Below are 17,803 nucleotides of genomic sequence, written 5' to 3' on the forward strand. Positions count from 1 at the left end.
TAAAATATTACAGAAACATGAGATGGAATTAGTAATGCTGCAAGTTAATAATGATAATGTAGGTTTGGGGGTTGATTTTTTTTTTTTCAATAACAAAGCAAATATATTTTATTTTATTTCCTTAGCTGTGTGTTCTCTATGTGCAGATTATGGCGTATTTCCTATACACAGATATAAAGGGTGATTGATTTTTGATTTATGCTGCCTTGCATTTAGAAAAGGTAATAAAGACCATACAGATGGTTGAATCAAGTACATAGATCTATATCAACAAGATTTAAAACATTTAAAGGATCAAAAGTCTCACTGTTTCTTGCTTAAGAAAGGACATGTAAATGAGGCTTTTCCTGCCTAAGTGGGAGTGTAAAAGTACAAAAGACTAGATAGGAAAATGTGAGTTTACAAAAGAAAATCAGAACAAGATTAATATAATGAAAAAAACCTGCAACTGATAGAGTTACATTTAAAGAGTTGGGGTTTTTTTAAAGTTTGTGAATTGTACTAGGCTTATATTCTTGTTAGGCTTATTGGGTGTCTGAATAATGCTGAAAAAAGTCGCCATCACTTCAGAGCAGACCAAGATGTTCCATTAGTATTTCTCCTCTGAATCTGAGAAGCAAAAATATTTGTGTGTCACAAAGACAATCCATTAGTTACTAGGGAAGATATTACATAGATGAAGACATTTAAATTACCATTCTCCTCAAATAAATTGTGTCCAAGAGAGCAAAACAATTGGCTGAACTGATTTCTGGCTTGCTCAAGTCTGGTTTTAATGCTAAATCCATGGGAAGTTATGGAAGACTTGAAAATGTGCTACTGTTCTGTCAGCGTGCAGTTGGTATCCTATCCCACTTGTTGGTGTTGAAATCTGAAGCTGCCTGTGCTGTAGTCAGTCTGGAATTAAAGTAATAGGCAAGTCTGCTAAAATACTAAAGGGATTACAGAATGAAAATGTAATTCTGGCTGGTAAATTTCCTTTACAAAAAAATCCTTCTGCAGGACAGGATCAAGGTTTACATTCTTATAGTTATTCATGTCCAAAGAAGAGAATGTCAAGATCACTTAGACTGACCTAAAAGTGAGGGGAAAAAAAGATTGTTAAGGAAATCTGTGGATGAAGAATAATCATAGTAGATTTTTTTTGAGGTAGCATTTCAGAAGTTTCCATATTCAACATAAAAGTTGGATTTAATTATTTCCCGGGAAATGTCTGAGGATTTGAGAGTCAGTGAAATAAGTAATGGCTGTGGTTCTGGCATTTGTACTGTTGTTCAAGCCTAAATATATATGTGGTACATGTTTCATGTCTACTGTAGATAGAAAGTCTCCATGAAATCTGAGGTCATCCTGTCAGGTTGTGTCCTTGAGGTATCATGGCTGTGACATAAAATAGAGAATAAAATGTGAATACAGAGAATTCCCACATTAGTTTTTCATATCTTGTATTATTCTTTGTCTTTATCGTTCCATTGCTTTGAAATGAGAATCTGTCATGTAATTTCTGCATTTCATTCCTCCTTTTTGTTGAATTAGGTAAAACAGAATAAAATCCAGGAATAAGAGGTGTATCAGAAACCAAAGATTTTCAAAAGTGCTGGGGCAGTGGTGTGGCTCTTTACTCATATATCTGTTGTTAGGCTTATCATATGCAGAGTGGAGAAATGTGGTATCGCTTTGAGATGGAGAGCAAAAAAAGTGTCTGAGTGCATTTTCCAAGGGGTAGAAGTGGTTATCAGGAGGAAAACAGGTAGTTTCTTAATTTTTATAATAAAAGTTAGTTGAAAGTTGTGGTCTCTTCAAACCAGAACATGTGAGCAACCTTAGAATCTTAGAATTTAGCAGAAAGAGTTGTTCAAAATTGGAGAAATATTTTAAAGTTTCTTTAGAGGAACCCTGTTGAAAGGTTTGAGGGGAGTTTGGGCTTGTAGCTTTTGCCATGTTGGAGAGATTTGAGCAAAGGTCAAAACTTAGACCCTGGAAGTGAAATGGGTATGTTTTATGTCTTGGTTCTTGAATTTAGTGGATGCTTTTTGAGACTGGGAAAAGCAAATTATTGTTTTCTCTTTATAAATTCTTGGTGGTAAAAGTTCTGTGAATTAGTAAGAGTCCTTGGGGGAGTTGTAAAATTGTTTGAAATGTTTGGTTTTTTTTTTTTTTTGTGAAGCGGTTTGTTCTGTGTGGAGATTGGAGATAGAAGTGAGAAAAGGACACAAACCAGGAAACCTCTGGGTGAGATACATACTTTTGGTGAGATAACCTGACACAGGGTAATCAACCTCCCTCAGGGGGAGATGGGGAGAAAGATTGGGTGAAGCTGGGCAATACATGTCTTCATTAAAGCAGAACAGCTGTAGCTTGACTTGACATTTTGGTGCTCTAAAACTGGGATTGGCCAAAGTTCATTTTGTATCCTTTCAGGTTTTGTGCATTCTGAGTCCTGTGTCTCCTTTGGCCTGAGACCATCAGCGCACATACAGTATAAAGCTGAGAAAATAGTGCCTTGAACAAATGTGCTTTCCATGTCATGTTCAAAACAAACAGGGAGTGTATTGCTGTGGCAACCAGAAAATAAACAAGTGAAAAAAAAAAAGACAATCTCCCTTAAATTCATAGTGTGCAAGCAGTTAGTTCATTTAACAAGATTATCTTCTGCAGCGTGTGATCCCTACATTTAGCAACACTGAGTATCTGTATAACATGTCTGATATTTCTCAGCCTGCTTTTTATCCCTATGAGTTTATATTTCAATAAATCTAAGAAATATTGTGTGACTATTTAGAGTGATTGCATAATTAAAGAAAAACACAGCATGAGGTTGGCTCTGATGGTCTTAGAAACCAAACAGAGAATGGTGACTTGTTTAATTTTTGTTCATTTTTTTCCCTTCAGACATCACTCCAGGTTCACAAACAAGCAAACAAAAGGAGTTAAGCTCAGTCTTTCGTCCTTGCCTATGTACCTTAGCAGTGGATTTTTAAGCTGCTGTAAAGCCTGAGTTGGCAGGCAGGGAGGTAGTGGCGGTCCAGGACAGGGTGGTTCCTGCTGGTTACTCACCCACTGGACAATATGTTGGAAAAGCTTGCAGCACTGCTCTTTTCACCAAGTTCCTGAGTTATGAAGGGCTTCTGTTCAGCCCTGGTTGCAGGCCATCACCTTTATTGCATCTTTTTTTTTGGAAGCGTCTTTCAGAACTTGCGTTGGTGGGTTGCAGTTACTGTACTGGTCTAATGCAGACTGCTTTGGAAATACTCTGCCAATCTTTAAAATAATTTCCTCAGTATTTGTAAGTCTTCTAGCAAGTCTTTAGACAGCTAAGACTGATCCATTTCCTCTTTGAATCTCAAAAGCAAAAATATTTGCATGTTATGGAGACAATCTTAGTTACTAAGGAAGATACTACAAAGATGAGCACACTTAAGTTTGTAACTTGTTGAATTTTATGGAATCAAGTCTATTCGATCAATATCATTCCATGATAATTTTGTTGGCACTTTGTTTTATAAAGTAAAAATTATGTTCACTTCTCAAAAAGAGAAGTGAACGTATATTCACTTCACTTCTCTTTTTCTTCCTTCAAAAAAGACCACGTAAGTTGATCAAAGGGTTAAATATTACTTTTCAAAACTGGTTACAAATTGATTATATGGAGGCTATTTTTATTAACCTACATGGGTCCCTTCCTGTTGATCTGGGCAATGAAGAGAGAAGTGTGAAGTGCTCCTTGGTCATATCTGCACCAGTTTTATTTTCTTATAAATAAAAACACAGCAACAGCTGTGACAGCCCTGTGCTGTAGGTGTCAGATGTGGTGTTTCCTCAGCACTTCCAGGCACAGGGTGGGATTGTTGGGGCTGTCCTGTGCAGGACCAGAACTTGGACTTGGAAGGGGCCCATGAGGATCATCAAACTCAGGATATTCCATGATCTTAATAAAGTCCCAAATGTGGTTGCCGTTTTGAGCCCCTTGCTGTTAGCATGCAATTAATTTAGGAGTATCAGGCCACTGAATTAATTAAAAAGTAATCTCAGCTCCATATTCAGAGTGTTTTCTCTCTCCTGAATTGTATGACAAGTGCACAGTCTTATAACATGCGGGAAAGCAATTATTTTAAGTATTAAAAATCTTGATGTAGTTGGTTCAGTTTGGTATTGCTTTAAGGCCTTGCCCTCCAGCTATTTCTGTTGCAGGTTGGCAGTCTAAGTGAATAAAAGTTCCAGTCTTCCCTCGAAAGAAGTTTCTTTCAACTCTGGTACTAAGGCTCATATAAACTTACATTTTATTTTTTTCTTGGTTCGACTGGAGAACCACAGTGAAAGGACTGTGCTCTGAGCCTCAGTGGGGCTGAAATGGGTTGTAACTCTTGAAACCTGACTGCTATAAATAACAGATCCAATATAATGTAGTTGCTAGTTCTAAGTGAACAATGGAAGTATTGTGTATTTACATCAGTTTTAGAACAGCAACCAAAAAAACTCCATACACAGGAGCACTATTTTTGTAAGGAGGCACATCAAAGTGATGGTTGTATATGACTTGATAACAGAAATGCACATCCTCTGAGTGCATTTCAGGTGTGCTGATTGAGATTGAAATGGTGAATTTTTTTATACCTCGAATTTCAGGTCAACAATTGTTTTCCAGTTCAGCCCTGCAAGGAGAATAATCTCAGTAGCTGTAGGCAAATAGAAAGGTGAAATAAAAATAATAGGTGCCTTCTGAATAATTACAACTCTGGACTCTCCACAACCCTACTGGGCACAAGATAATTTCTGAGGAGAGCCTCATCAGGCAGGAGCTGACCCGCTGGGAGGGGCAGAAAAAGCTGAGGGGGAGGTCTCAGCGGCATCACAGAAGTTCCACTTTTACAAATCCAGTGAATCACGGGCGCTGCCTGGTGACCTGAGTCACTGCAGCTGGAGTTGGAGTGGGTGGTGACAGAGCCAGCCCCATAAAAGGCCATTAATTAGGTAATTGCTGCTAAAAAGAAAGCTGCTAATAGCTCTCACTTCTAAGTCAACCCTACTAAATGCAGGGAATAAGGCAGGCTGAGCAGTAATATTGAGGAAAATTAATTAATTTTTTTTTCTGATGTTATTTACAAATTGGATTAAAGCTGCTCACTGCCACCATATTGTGATGGAAAGGCAATTAATGGATTTAGGATGAGCTTTCTGATGTTGATAACTGGATTATTATACGTGAAAAATAGGTTTCAGGCTGTTCTAAGGACTGAGAGGATGATGTTAGCTTTACTGGGCTAGCATAGGGTTTTTGGTGGGGAAAATCATTCTGGAATTAAATGCTGGAGAGAAGGAGAAAATTGAAAAAAAAATAGGCTAATTTTAGGGCATAGCTTCCTTGAGGTTGTAGTCTACTTCCTGTATTTGTTGATCAAATAAAATTTTAATTGCATTTCACATATTTTGCATGGAGTTTTTGTGTGTAACAGTGGCATCTAGACCCCTTTAGGTCATGTCTTAAAGAAAAAGAAATGTTGGTATGGGAAACATCCAAACTAAACAATAGTATGCAAGATTTGAAGGTAAAATTGTAACATTTTACTGATTATTATTATTATTATTATTATTATTATTATTATTTGTTTGAAGTCTGCCTACCACAGTTGCCTAGCTGAGTAAGAATTTTAGCTTTCACTTAAGTTTTGCCAGTTCATTGTGAACGTTAGGAGAAAAGTTTAAAAATGCATGATTTAAAGGCTCAAAATTACTGAAAACCATATAGAGAAAAAGAGAAGAGTTAATTAAAGTTAACATTTTCAAAAAATTTAAATTTTAACCCTGTATTATGGACTTTGGGACAATGAAAAATCTCTAAGATTTTATTTTGGATAGGTCATTAGTGTTGGAGTTTAATGTGAAAAAAGCGAACAAGTATTTGTTCTCCTAGTGCCATTACTGGCCCCTTCCTTCACATTTCTTTCTGAATGACAAAGATTCAAAATGTTTAAATGAGAAAGGACAAATCCTTAAGAAAAGAGGTCGAGGACTTCAGAGTCCAGCCTGTGGAGAATGTGAGTAAAAGTTAGAGCAATGCTCATTAGCACTACCAAAAGAACAAAAAGTAGATGCTGTGCTTTGGTAATATCCCTTTTCAGCAGGGGCTGAGATTGTCTAATCCAATTTTGTGTTATTGGAGGAAAATTTGAAAGTGTGTAGATTGTGGGCCATCTGCTCTCAGGAGATACTTGTTCAGGTAAGTTTTAAATTAAATAATTATTATTTCTATAGCTCTGGAAAGTAAATGGTGTAAATTACTGATTTGTCACTCAACTGTATACTGCAAAAAATTGTTTAGCTTCAGGTTGAAATAGAATTTTTCTTTTGTATTGTCTCTTTTTTAATGCAGGTGTTAGAGAAGAACTAGCAGATGTTGAGAACAACACAGTTTTTAATTAAGTTCTATTTCTCTGTTTATTTTTCTTGAAGAAGAACAATGAAGTGGTTTCAATTTGAAAAATATTTCAAACAAGTAATCTGAGTTAAAAGAACTACTCTCAACTTTGGATACATTCATCTGTACTAATAAACAAGTGTGAAAAATTGATGGGAGGGAAATAGTCTGTGGCAAAAGCAGTTGAATTTTGAAGGAACAGAGAAAAACAGTGGAACAGTGGAAAGAAAAATGGAAGACAAACTTCTCATATTTGTGTCTCAGTTCACAGTAAAAGTGATTTGTAGCAAAAAGGCACAATGACTCTCACACGTGCAGAAGAGTATTAGAGTTTTCAAATGGTTTGTGAGGTCTAAGAAATGGCTGAAGGATGAGAGTTTTATCTGTTACAAATTTATTAAATCCATTGAAATTGTGCTGAAAATTGTCCTTTGCTGTTTTCTTTTTGTTGAAGACAGAGTTGGCAGCTCAGAATACAAGAAGAAAAGGTTTTGGGATAGGTGCTATGATGATGAAAATGAAGTATTTCAACAGCCAGACAAAATGCATTTGTAATGCTCTGACATTAATTTCTGCTCAGTCATCTTACCAGTTAACACCCTAATAGCTGAAACAGTGTAAGAAAACAACACAACTGGCAGTGTGTGACCAGACCATGTCTGTGACTAGATGATTGCCACAAATTCACAAAAGCAAAGACAAAACAGTGAAAAGCTAAAATTTCTACAGACCAGGTGTGAACCTGTAGGCAGTGGTGCTGCTTTTCAAAGCATTGGTCAATACAGATGTTGTAATATTCAAAGAAAAAAAAAAAGATAAAATGTATGCTATTTTTTAAATTTGCATTTTGCTTTCCATTTTCAGAGGACAGACTGTAGTCAAATTTCCAGTGTTCATCATTTTCAAAATTCTCTTCCTACTACTGATTTCCCAAACTTTCAATAAATATAGGCAGATGCATCGTTTTCCATCTGTTTCTTCATAGTCTTTTTTGTTGGACAATATGTAAGTGAAAAGGGAAAATTCTTTCTGTTTGTTTTAAAAAAAATTGTCACGTTACAGTCAAACAAGAATAGAAATCCTGAGCTGGAATGGAAAACCATCTTGACACAGTTAGAGATAACTACTATCTAGTCTTTTGAGTATTATGTAATTGCTGTTAAAATACTAATGGAAAAGAAAAAAATAAAGGTAAAACGCTGTGTTTGCACAGGTAGTTATGCTGTATTTATAAGGTGCTGTAAGCTTGCATGAATGATTAAAAAGAGAGCCCATAGGACTTGAGTATTTGCTGATACTTTAAGTTGTCTGTGAATTGGAGTAGTGCTTGAGTTGGAGTAGTGCTTGAATAGTATTCCTTTATTTGTCATGGTAACCATGACAAATTAGCTCCAAACATTCACCGTCACTAGAGAACAGAAATCTTTCTTTTCTAACATTTTTGCTATATGCAACTAAAATAAACAGTTTTATTTCCTGTAAGCCCTTGTAAAATAGCCATTATGAATCAAACATTGAGACTTTCACTCTCAAGCATGAAAGTCTCTGAACAATGTATATTTTGGTACATATTGAACATTTTCTGTAAGCTCCCATAAATAAATCCAGGAAATGTTGGTCTCTTGAGTACTGCCTTCATTAAATCTGGAGCAGCTGTTTTTGAACTTGCACCCAAACATATAACAGAGTCCTTGACATCAAAAACTCTTCCATGGCTGGCATATTATTGTAAGTCTTTGTAAACATGCGTTTGTTCTGAAAGATGGCTGATTGTATCAAAACTACAGCCTGGCTGATGCTGTGAAAAACGGAACTCTAAACCCATTTTGTTCTGGAATATGATTAATCCTAAACAAACTTGCATTCATTGGTTAATTTTTTGGGTTTTGTTTGTTTGGGATTCTTTGGTGGTTTTGTTTTGTTTGTTTGGGAGATTTTTGGTGCGTGTGTTTTGTGTTTGGTTTGTTTGTTTGCTGGGGTGTTTTTTATTTGTTGGATTTTTTTTGTTGTTGTTGTTCGGTTTTCTTTGGTTTGATTTTTATTGGTTTTGGGGTGGAAGGGGGTTGTTGCCTCAGTATTCTACAAGATGACAGAGTGGCAGAGAACCTTGTGATAATGGAATAATTCTACAGGAATAAGATACCTTTCCTGAAATCACGGTTTTGCTTAAAATAATTTCTAGCATTAAAATATTAATGCTAGAAAATTGTAATCCCCTTACATTCTTACAAGTTGAGTGGGGCCAAAATATGTTATGTTTCATCACTCTGGGGGATTAAATTGCTCTGAGTTACGCGTATCACTGCTTTTCACTACTTGATTGAATCACTTTTAAAGTCATGGAATTGTGGAATGGTTTGGGCTGGAAGGGTCCCTAAAGCCCATCCAGTGTCACCCCCTATCATGGGCAAGGACACCTTCCACTGTCCCAGGCTGCTCCAAGCCCCAGTGTCCAGCCTGGCCTTGGACACTGCCAGGGATCCAGGGGCAGCCACAGCTTCTCTGGGCACCCTGTGCCAGGGCCTCCCCACCCTCCCGGGGGGCAATTCCTTCCCAATATCCCATCCATCCCTGCTCTCTGGCACTGGGAAGCCATTCCCTGTGTCCTATCCCTGCAGCCCTTGTCCCCAGTCCCTCTCCAGCTCTACTGGAGCCCCTTCAGGCACTGGAAAGGGTATGACGTCTCCCAGAGCTTTCTCTTCTCTAGAAACACCCTCAGCTATCCCAGCCTGGCTCCAGAGCCGAGGAGCTCCAACTCTGGAACAGCTCCATTGCTTCCTCTGGATTTGTTCCAGCAGCTCCATGTTTTTCTTGTGCTGAGCTCTCCAGAACTTCACAATCTGTCCAACATCTGATTTCACCCTGATGGGTGCGTGGAAGGAGCCCTGTCTGTTCAGAACAGCATGAACTGCTGCTGATTAACCTTTCAGCTATCCAAGCATCACCACGTCCCAAGTGTCCTTTGCAAAATCACTGTCTGAAATAGTATGAACCCAGTTTAGAATCACAGAGGTAGAAAGTCTTCCTCTGAACTAAGAAGTGTTTTCTTTTTCACTAAGCCAGAGTTCTCATGCTAGGACGTATTGTTTTGTCTACTCTTCCAACACTGTAACTTCCCAACTTTTCTGCCAGGAAGTGGCTGCTTTCTGGACAAATCAGCCATCATAGTTGATTTGTGTTATTGTTTTACTTACAGCTTATTTAAATAAAATGTTATATTTAAATGTTATTCCAAATTTATCAAGGAGAAAAGTGAGAGGAGTCATCCTGTTTGGATTTTGCTTTTCCATTGCTATTTTTTAACTTGAGAACCAGTGGAAAGGAAAAGGAAGCTTGTGTATAAGACTTAAGTTACTGATTTAGAGAAGAGAGGCAATAATCATGGCATGATAGAGAACCTATCTCATATTTAGAAATAAATCCAATCCTTAGCTACACTTAATGAACTGAAGTAGAGGAGCGCTAACTATCCTGACCTCTTGCACAATGGGCTCCTCCCAGTGGGTTTTGAAATACAGTATTTGTTTTCATAGTAGTTAGGATTCCTCCTCATTTTGACATGAATTATCTTGCAGTTCTGCAGAGAGCTATCTTTCCTCTTGGGAGGGGTATGACAAAAGTGTTTTGTTCTCCATTGATGAGATCTACCTCACTGTGCGGGGGGGGGGAAGAGAATAATGTCCCCCAAACCAATTTTTCAATTCCACAGTTTTAGATGCAGTCCTATTATTTGTATAGAATGCTACCTACCCTAAATTATTAATCTGTAAAATTTGTATGAGTAAGATATCAGGTAATTTTCTTTATAGCATACTGCCCTAAATTATGAATCAATGAAATTTGTATGATATCAGATATTTGTAAGATATCAGTTAATTCCTGAGACGTTATTTAGACGAAAACAGATTTCTTGGTCAAGTTTTTTATACTCTGTAATCTCTGGAGCCACAGAGGGTTTATTCAGTTGGTAGTGCATCTTCTCTGGAAGGGGCTCTCTGAATCTTGTTCAGACATGACACAGGTGGTCATGTCTGTGATCTTTTGTGGTAAGCTACCTCTAACTTCAGGTTTAAGAAAGCTAAATTATTATTGCTGTGAGCTGTAGCTACTTAATTCTCCATATAGTAGATGATTCCATGCACATGAATGTTTGTTCTTGAGATATCTGATATCTCCTATCTCATAAGATTTTGCTAGAGAGGTGAAATAGATTCATTTGCTGTTCTTTCTCTTGTCTCCTTATGGTCATCCAAATATAAGTGTTTTTTAACACCCTTTCTCCATTCCATGTGTTTTGAAAGTAGCAAATCTGTAGTTCTTGGTGCAGGAATTTTGTATTTTGGGTTAGTTCACTCCACATCTCTGAGCAACCCCAACTTACTAGAAGTTGGGATGGGCAGATAGTGCACGAATTACACTTGTTTTTGTAAGTTACACTTCTGGATAGTGAAGATCCAAGTATTTCCAATTCATTTTTAAAGGCTTAATAATTTTGGTTATTTCACTTGCTATGAAAGACTATGTTTCAGGTAGATTTCAACACACAAAGGTGATGAAATCTTTATCAGATCTCTTGCTCCTTGGAAATTTTATCCCCACGTTCAGCTAGCATGGCATCATTTTTTGTTTTAATTCTTAGAATATTTGAATTGCTACACTCCAGCAGATAAAAGCAAAATGTAGAGAAAACAAACATGCTGCTTTTGCAAGTTTCAGTGTGCTCTGACATAATTAATATTTACAGAAATTTGGATAGCAGCTACCTATTTTCTTTTGTTCCTTGGTATTTTCAAGCAACATTTGCTGTAAATATCATCACTTTCCAATGGGTCAAAGTAATGGGAAGGAAATTATTTAGCGATGTTGAGGATCCTTACATAACTTTTATTTATTTGGTGATTGTTTAAATGTTAACCAGCCCAAAAAAATCCAGTGAACTCTGAGGCTGGTCTGAGTGGTGTTGGCAGCTGGCTACAGGACTCTGGTCTTGCAAAACATGAAATTATATTCTTCATTTTGCAAGTCAGGCGCAGGATAGCAATATCTCGTGTCTTTTTTTAAAATAAGTTCTTACACTCTGGGGTTTTGGCAGCAAAGAGCTATTCCAGTGTGCTGTGCTGCTGCTCTGGTTCATCTCTGGCTCGGTTTGTGTGGGCTGGTGTAATCACTAATACAATTTTCTTTCCCAGCCTGGGCTGCTTCACGCTACCAATGTCATTCCAGTTCAGCTGTGTGGGGCTTGAAAGCACCACCTCCCCCAGCTTACATCTTAGGATAAATAATCACATCTCATGTGTTTAAACCAGCTGTCCCAGAGCATGGAATGTCTTCTGTTCAAAAGTCTCCTCTTCTGTTTCCATGTGCTTTCCATGCGCAAGGTGGGATTTGCTCAAAGGAGCAGTTTCCTTGTACGTCCCTAAGAAAACCCTCATGTTACTCTGGTGGGAAGCAAGTTTAGTGTTTAGTTTTGTGCTTTCAGAAATGTTGGTGGATCTCTTCTGTTTCCTCAGGCAGGGATAGTTTTTAGATATTATTTGGGGCCAGGCTTTTGTAGGTCTGTGGCTGAGCACGCAGTGCAGGAGGCTGCTGAGAACCTCAGTGAAGTTATATTTAGCGAAGTGGAGATAACTGCTTGCTTGAGGACAGCTCGGACCATACAAGTACTTGTTTTATCCTCTTCAAAAAAGAACCTACATGAAGATGTCAGGTCTGTTTAGCTCTGGACATGCCATTATCTCACCAAGCACTGTCTGTTTGACAGTGAAATACTGATTTAAAATAAGAAAAATTATAAAATTAAACTTCTTACCACTCTCTCTTTGCAGGGCTGTGTGTAGGGTAGTCTTGCAGCCAGGTATTCCATCAGAACTTCCTGGGCAGGGCTTCCTGAAGTTGCCAGAACAAGAACCTGCCCTTGAAAATGTGTTCTTGACAGACACATCCCTTTAGATCTTATTTTGGCCATAATTTTAGCATGGTGATTTTTTTAATGCTGATAACTGATGGTTGACATGTGGCACTAAGACATTTTGTGCTTTAAAGGAAAAATAACCTCTCTATCTTCAGCTTGCATTTGCTGCTGTGTATCTTCTGTTCCAACTTGTTGCTGACTGAAATATGTGTTTGTTGAGTTTTGTCTTTTTATCCCCTCAATGTATGCATTATTCTCTGTTTGCTGGTTTGTTTAGTTTTTGTTTGTTTGTTTGTTTTCTTTTGGTGGTGGTAGTGGATTTTTTCTTCTTATTGATCATGGTAACCAGCACTAGCTCAACCAGATGTTCTTTAAGGTGATCCCACTCCTAGTATTTTTTTATTCTGTAGTAAATAAGATAATGATATTATTACCTTAATATTATTTTATTATCCTAATAAGATACTCCCTTAGTGTCCTAATAGAATAATATGAGTACTTAAAAATCAAACAAGCACAAAGGAAAAGCCAAAACCAAACAAAACCACAAAATCCCAGCATTTTCTGGTTTATAAGAAACCTTTACTTCTACTGCTATAGATTTCAGAAAATCTACAGATTCTCCCTTTTGCGCTGGTTTGCTGGCAAGTAAAAATGAGGAAAATAAAATACATCTGACCTGAACAATGATGTTTTCACTCAATTGAAATTAGTGCAAAGATGAAATTAAATTCTGAGGTTCTCTGCCTAATGGAGCCATTTCTGTGATAAGCTGAATGTTCTGCTCTTGACCACTGACAAACTGCTGGGGCCATGCAGAGGAAGCCTGTCCCTGTCTCTGTGTTGGGAGACTGCAAAATTAAGGGGCCTTCACTCATTTCACTTGATTCCTTGGAAATTTTTGCCTCTATTTTGTTCTGCAAATAAAATACCCTGATGTGGCTTTTTGGTGCCTTGTCTGAGCACCTCATGTTCTAAAACATGATTCCATGAAGCCTCCAGTTGTGCCCTATAAGATCCTAATTGTGAGAAAAAATGCTTTCCTTCATCCAAGGTTGGCTTGGCTTAAGAAAACATTAATTCTCTAAAATACTTTGTCACAATAACTTTTGAAAACAGTATTGCACGGAAAAGAAAGTAAATGTTTTGTTTGTGTTGCTAGCAACCAGTTTGGTCTAACTTTTTTATCTGTGAACTATATTTCTTTTGCAGATGAGAATTTAGAAGATTTCAGGGGAAAATATTTTCTAATTGAATCCATTCCAGCTTTTAATCTGAGTAAAAACTTCCATTGTGAAAAGATGTATTATAATTGCCTTAATTTTAAGAATTTGGTAAGGGATTTAAGATAGGGGATTTTTTTTTTGGCTTTAGATAGATTCAGGTGATTTGAATTTTCAGAAAACCTGTTTTTATTAGAACTATTATTAGAACTTAATGCAGGTTTCTTGAATGCAAAGATTTTGATACCTTTTATCATTGTAATAATACATATAGAAAAATTACTTGCTGGTGTTGAATTTGTAGTGCCCATGAATGAATCTGACATAGAACTTAATAATCTACTCTTACCAGTTGGGGTGAAGTGACATTTGATCACTCAGGAATGACCTATGATCAGTTAATGCTCTGAAATTACTTTACTTACGGAATGAAAATGTCATTTTTTAATTATTCTTACACAATAAAACATTTAGTTCTGACTGGAGTCACACAGTGGCTCCTCCAGAGATTTTTGGGGAAAAGGGCCCTAAGGATCATCAGTCTGGAGTTTAAGATGTGCTATTGTTCTTGATTAACCTGTAAAAGGCCTGGCCTCCCATGTCATTAATTTCATGTGAGAGCTGGGTTTGCCTCGTGGGTCCGTGTTGGGACTACTGTCGCCACAAACACTTCACTGTTGTTGAAGGGATTATTCTTGTGACAAAAGAAAGGAAAAAATGCACTTCTCAACTCACCTCCAACCAAGTGAGTCTTTCTTAGCTATAAAAATTTCCATCCTGCTATTACTAGAATGTGTAGTCTAGAACAAATGTTGGTTGTCAAGTTTCTACCTCTCTGACAATGTTTTACAAAGAAACAATATGAAGTACTCCTTGATTTTTAAAAATACTCCTTTCAATCTTATTTTTCTTAAGGTTTACTTAAAGAATATCCTAAGGGGTGGGGGAAGTATTTTCCTGCTGATGAAATTGAACAGTAAGAATGGGGACATAAACAGGAGGAGAGAAATCAGTAAAGTTTTCTCCACCTGCATTGTGTTCCTGAACCTGATCTTGCAGTGATTTCTTTTTATATGAAAATATGATTTTGGCTTTTTTGTTTGTTTGTTTCTTTAGGCTCTTGGATGGAAAGATATGTTCTATTCATATCTTCATAATTTATAGAAGTGTTTATGTCCTTCTGTGAACTCAGTGCTGCTTGGAAGTTTGGCTTTTCTGGATTTTTTTCATATTCTGTACATATATTGCATGATGCGTTGAGTTATTTCTGTGTTTGTGGATGGGACACAGCATGTACAGATGTTTAGATTGCTCAGATGAGGTGCACAATCCTCAATCTGTGATTTTTTTTTTTTTCTTTATGTGATAGATCTTGAAGGCTTCAGCACTGGCTGTCAACATCCTGAAGGGATTATTTTCAAACGAGGGGTAAAATACCATCCTGAAAACAGTCAATGGTTGCTCTAAATGAGTACAGTGTTATTACTCACACTGGAAAATTGTTTGTAGTGCTTAGCAGGGAACACTTGTATATTTTGCCTTGGTCTAGGCATTATCTCATGCTTATTCATGTGGTTATACATTTACTTTCCAAGGAGGGAGGGGGGGATGTTGTGTGCAATTGTGGATCTGTTTACTGCCAGCATATTCAGGGGGAATGAGACCCAGATTACTCCAAAACGTTGGCACGTCAGCTTCAAGGGTGTATTCACCCAGCACTTTATAGTTTCCATTACTTCCGAAAGCCTAAAGGTCAAGTGTTTGAAGGGAAGAAGCTCCCAAGACAAGTTGTCTTCATATCTGACAGTTATTACTCCAGACATTTCAGTTGTGCTTTATACAGTTTTTAAAGGAAAGCTGCAGTCTGGGCTTCACATGTGGGAATAGGATCAGTTAATAGGTAGAACTAAAATACTCCTATTATGCAGCACATAATGTGGTGGGGGTTTTTTAAATCTTGGATGTATTCATCATTTATATTTTGTTACCTTGGAACCTTTACTGACAGTAATATCACCAGCACTCCTGCAAGTCTTGCTTTTATTCTGGAGACTTTTGGCTGAAAGCACATTTATACAGTCCACTTTTCATAATGTTTGTAGAAACTTCTCTGGAGGTTTATAAAGGCTTGCATGGTGTTTCTTTCAGTGTTTCATGTTCATATTTCGTATACTTTGTGACCGTCCAGAAAAAGAGCTTCACTCTGCTCCTTTAAACATTTTACTTAAATAAGTTGTGGTCTTTTTCTGGAATAACGTTTGACTTGGAAACTTGAACATAAATGAAGAATATTTGGGGAAAAAAAAAAGACATCAGATTAAATTAAAAATCCTTGGCAGGTATCCTTTTATACTTTCAGGGAGACTCAAGCCTCAAACTCAAGGAGTTGCTGTGCGATAAGTTTGTGTACCAGTTGTTTTATGTTAATGGGCTCATGTTCTGTTGTTAGCCTCTAGAAAATAAATTCTGATTTAAGCTATCTCTTAAGGCTTTCCCTCTGAAATCTAAATTAACACAGCTGTGAACTGTTTGTGCATTTAAGTGCTTAGACCTGAATCCAGATGTAATGTCTAGAGTCTATTGTATTGTTGCCACACTATAAATTACATGAAAAACAAGGAAGAAAACAAGTTTAGATCTCAAAGTAAAGCTCATTTCCTAATTCATTTAGGGCAGGTTCTAAAAATAATAAAAGCTCAAGTGTTTTACCCTGCTTCCTAAGGAAACAAAGCTCATGTGATCATGCTGTGTGCCTCTGCTGACTGCCAACCTCTTGCCTCCTCCCTTTCCCCCCAATAACTTCTGAAACTCCTGGACATTTTCAAACAGATTTGACAGGAGTAAAGGTCTCAGAGATATCAGATTCCTACTAGTTTCATGGAAATAGGTGCTTGGATGGAGAAAAAGAGACCCTATTCATGTGCCTGCTTTGGAAAAAGCAGTGGAATGAGATCAACTGTATTATTAGACACTAGCAAATCCTCATGGGAAAGAGAAGTTATGAATGCATTAAATAAGGGAAAAGCTTTGACTGGATTTCTCACCTTTTTAGACATTAGGGAATCCAGCACAAGAGTTATAGCCATAGGAAACCAGCCTTCAGTAGTTCCATTGCTCACAGACCTGCTGCCTGCTCAGCGAGGTGGGAACGCATCTGATTCTGCCTGAAGCCACGGAATTAATGAGGGAAAAGGTGAAAAAAAATAAAGTTCCTTTAAAGGTGTCCTGCTTCAGTCCTCTTTTTAAGCTCACTTCAGAGGCAGAGGGAGTTGAATGTACAATATTGCCTGAAATAGAGAAGGGAATGATAAAAAGAGGGAAAGTGTAGAAGAAGAATAAAGCATTTGGAGTGCATGCATAAAATGCAAAACTGCCAGTTCTTTTGTGAAATAGTAATTTCATCCCAAATCCAACAATATGTTTGATTTGTTGGTTCTTCACTTAATCATGTTATTACTGTTTGTGGAACTATAACGTATAGCTGGCTGTTCCATATTTATTGTTCTCAAAAGTAACTTGTGCACCTGATTTTTATAGTATTTTGTCTTTGGCATTTTTACTCCAATTGCTTTGATTTTTTTTCTTTTCCTTGGTAAAGTGAAACAATTTATGTAATTACCACTGGGGAGGAAAAAGGGGAAAAAAGTGGAAGAAATACCTGATGTTAGAAGTGCTGAGTGTTACCACTGCAGTTCATTTTAGTATTTAGTGTATTTCTAATTTTAATTTTAAGAGATTCAGTTGCACAGTGGTCAAAAAAAATGGTGTGAGGGAGTGGAAATTAGTGGCAGCTTTCTGTGACTTAGCACCTTGAGAGATGAGCATTCTGTGATGCAAATGCTCTGCAACTTTACTCAGTTCATGCCTTTTTTTGGAAATACATCTCATTTTTTACAAAGATATGAATTGGGTCTTGCGCGCATATATATATATATATATATATATATATATATATGTATGTATGTATGTATGTATGTGTGTATAGGTTTAAGGTAAGTTAGGAGGAAGTGCTCTCATGAGCAATATTTTCTAGAGTAAGTCTGAAAAAATGGTTATAGAGCACTTTGAGGCAGTGGAATCACAGCCTGGGTAGATCCTGACCAGACCATGCCACAGCTGTCAAAATTCAGTGGCTAAAAATCCTTTCAGCCTGGGTGGGATTAAACTTCACAGAAGTAGCTGATTGTATAGATAGCTAAAATATGGTGTTTCTGAGGAGTATAGAGATTAAACAAGGAAATTTTCTAAAGGCTT

At 37.2% G+C, this 17,803-nt stretch overlaps 1 protein-coding gene across 2 annotated transcripts in view; it reads left to right on the forward strand.

The window, feature by feature from the left end:
- XRCC4 (X-ray repair cross complementing 4) overlaps positions 1-17,803 on the forward strand; it is a 128,156-nt gene that overhangs the window by 15,546 nt on the left and 94,807 nt on the right. The window lies entirely within an intron of this gene.

Source organism: Sylvia atricapilla, chromosome Z (genome assembly GCF_009819655.1).
Source record: "Sylvia atricapilla isolate bSylAtr1 chromosome Z, bSylAtr1.pri, whole genome shotgun sequence".
Lineage (NCBI taxonomy): Eukaryota > Metazoa > Chordata > Aves > Passeriformes > Sylviidae > Sylvia > Sylvia atricapilla.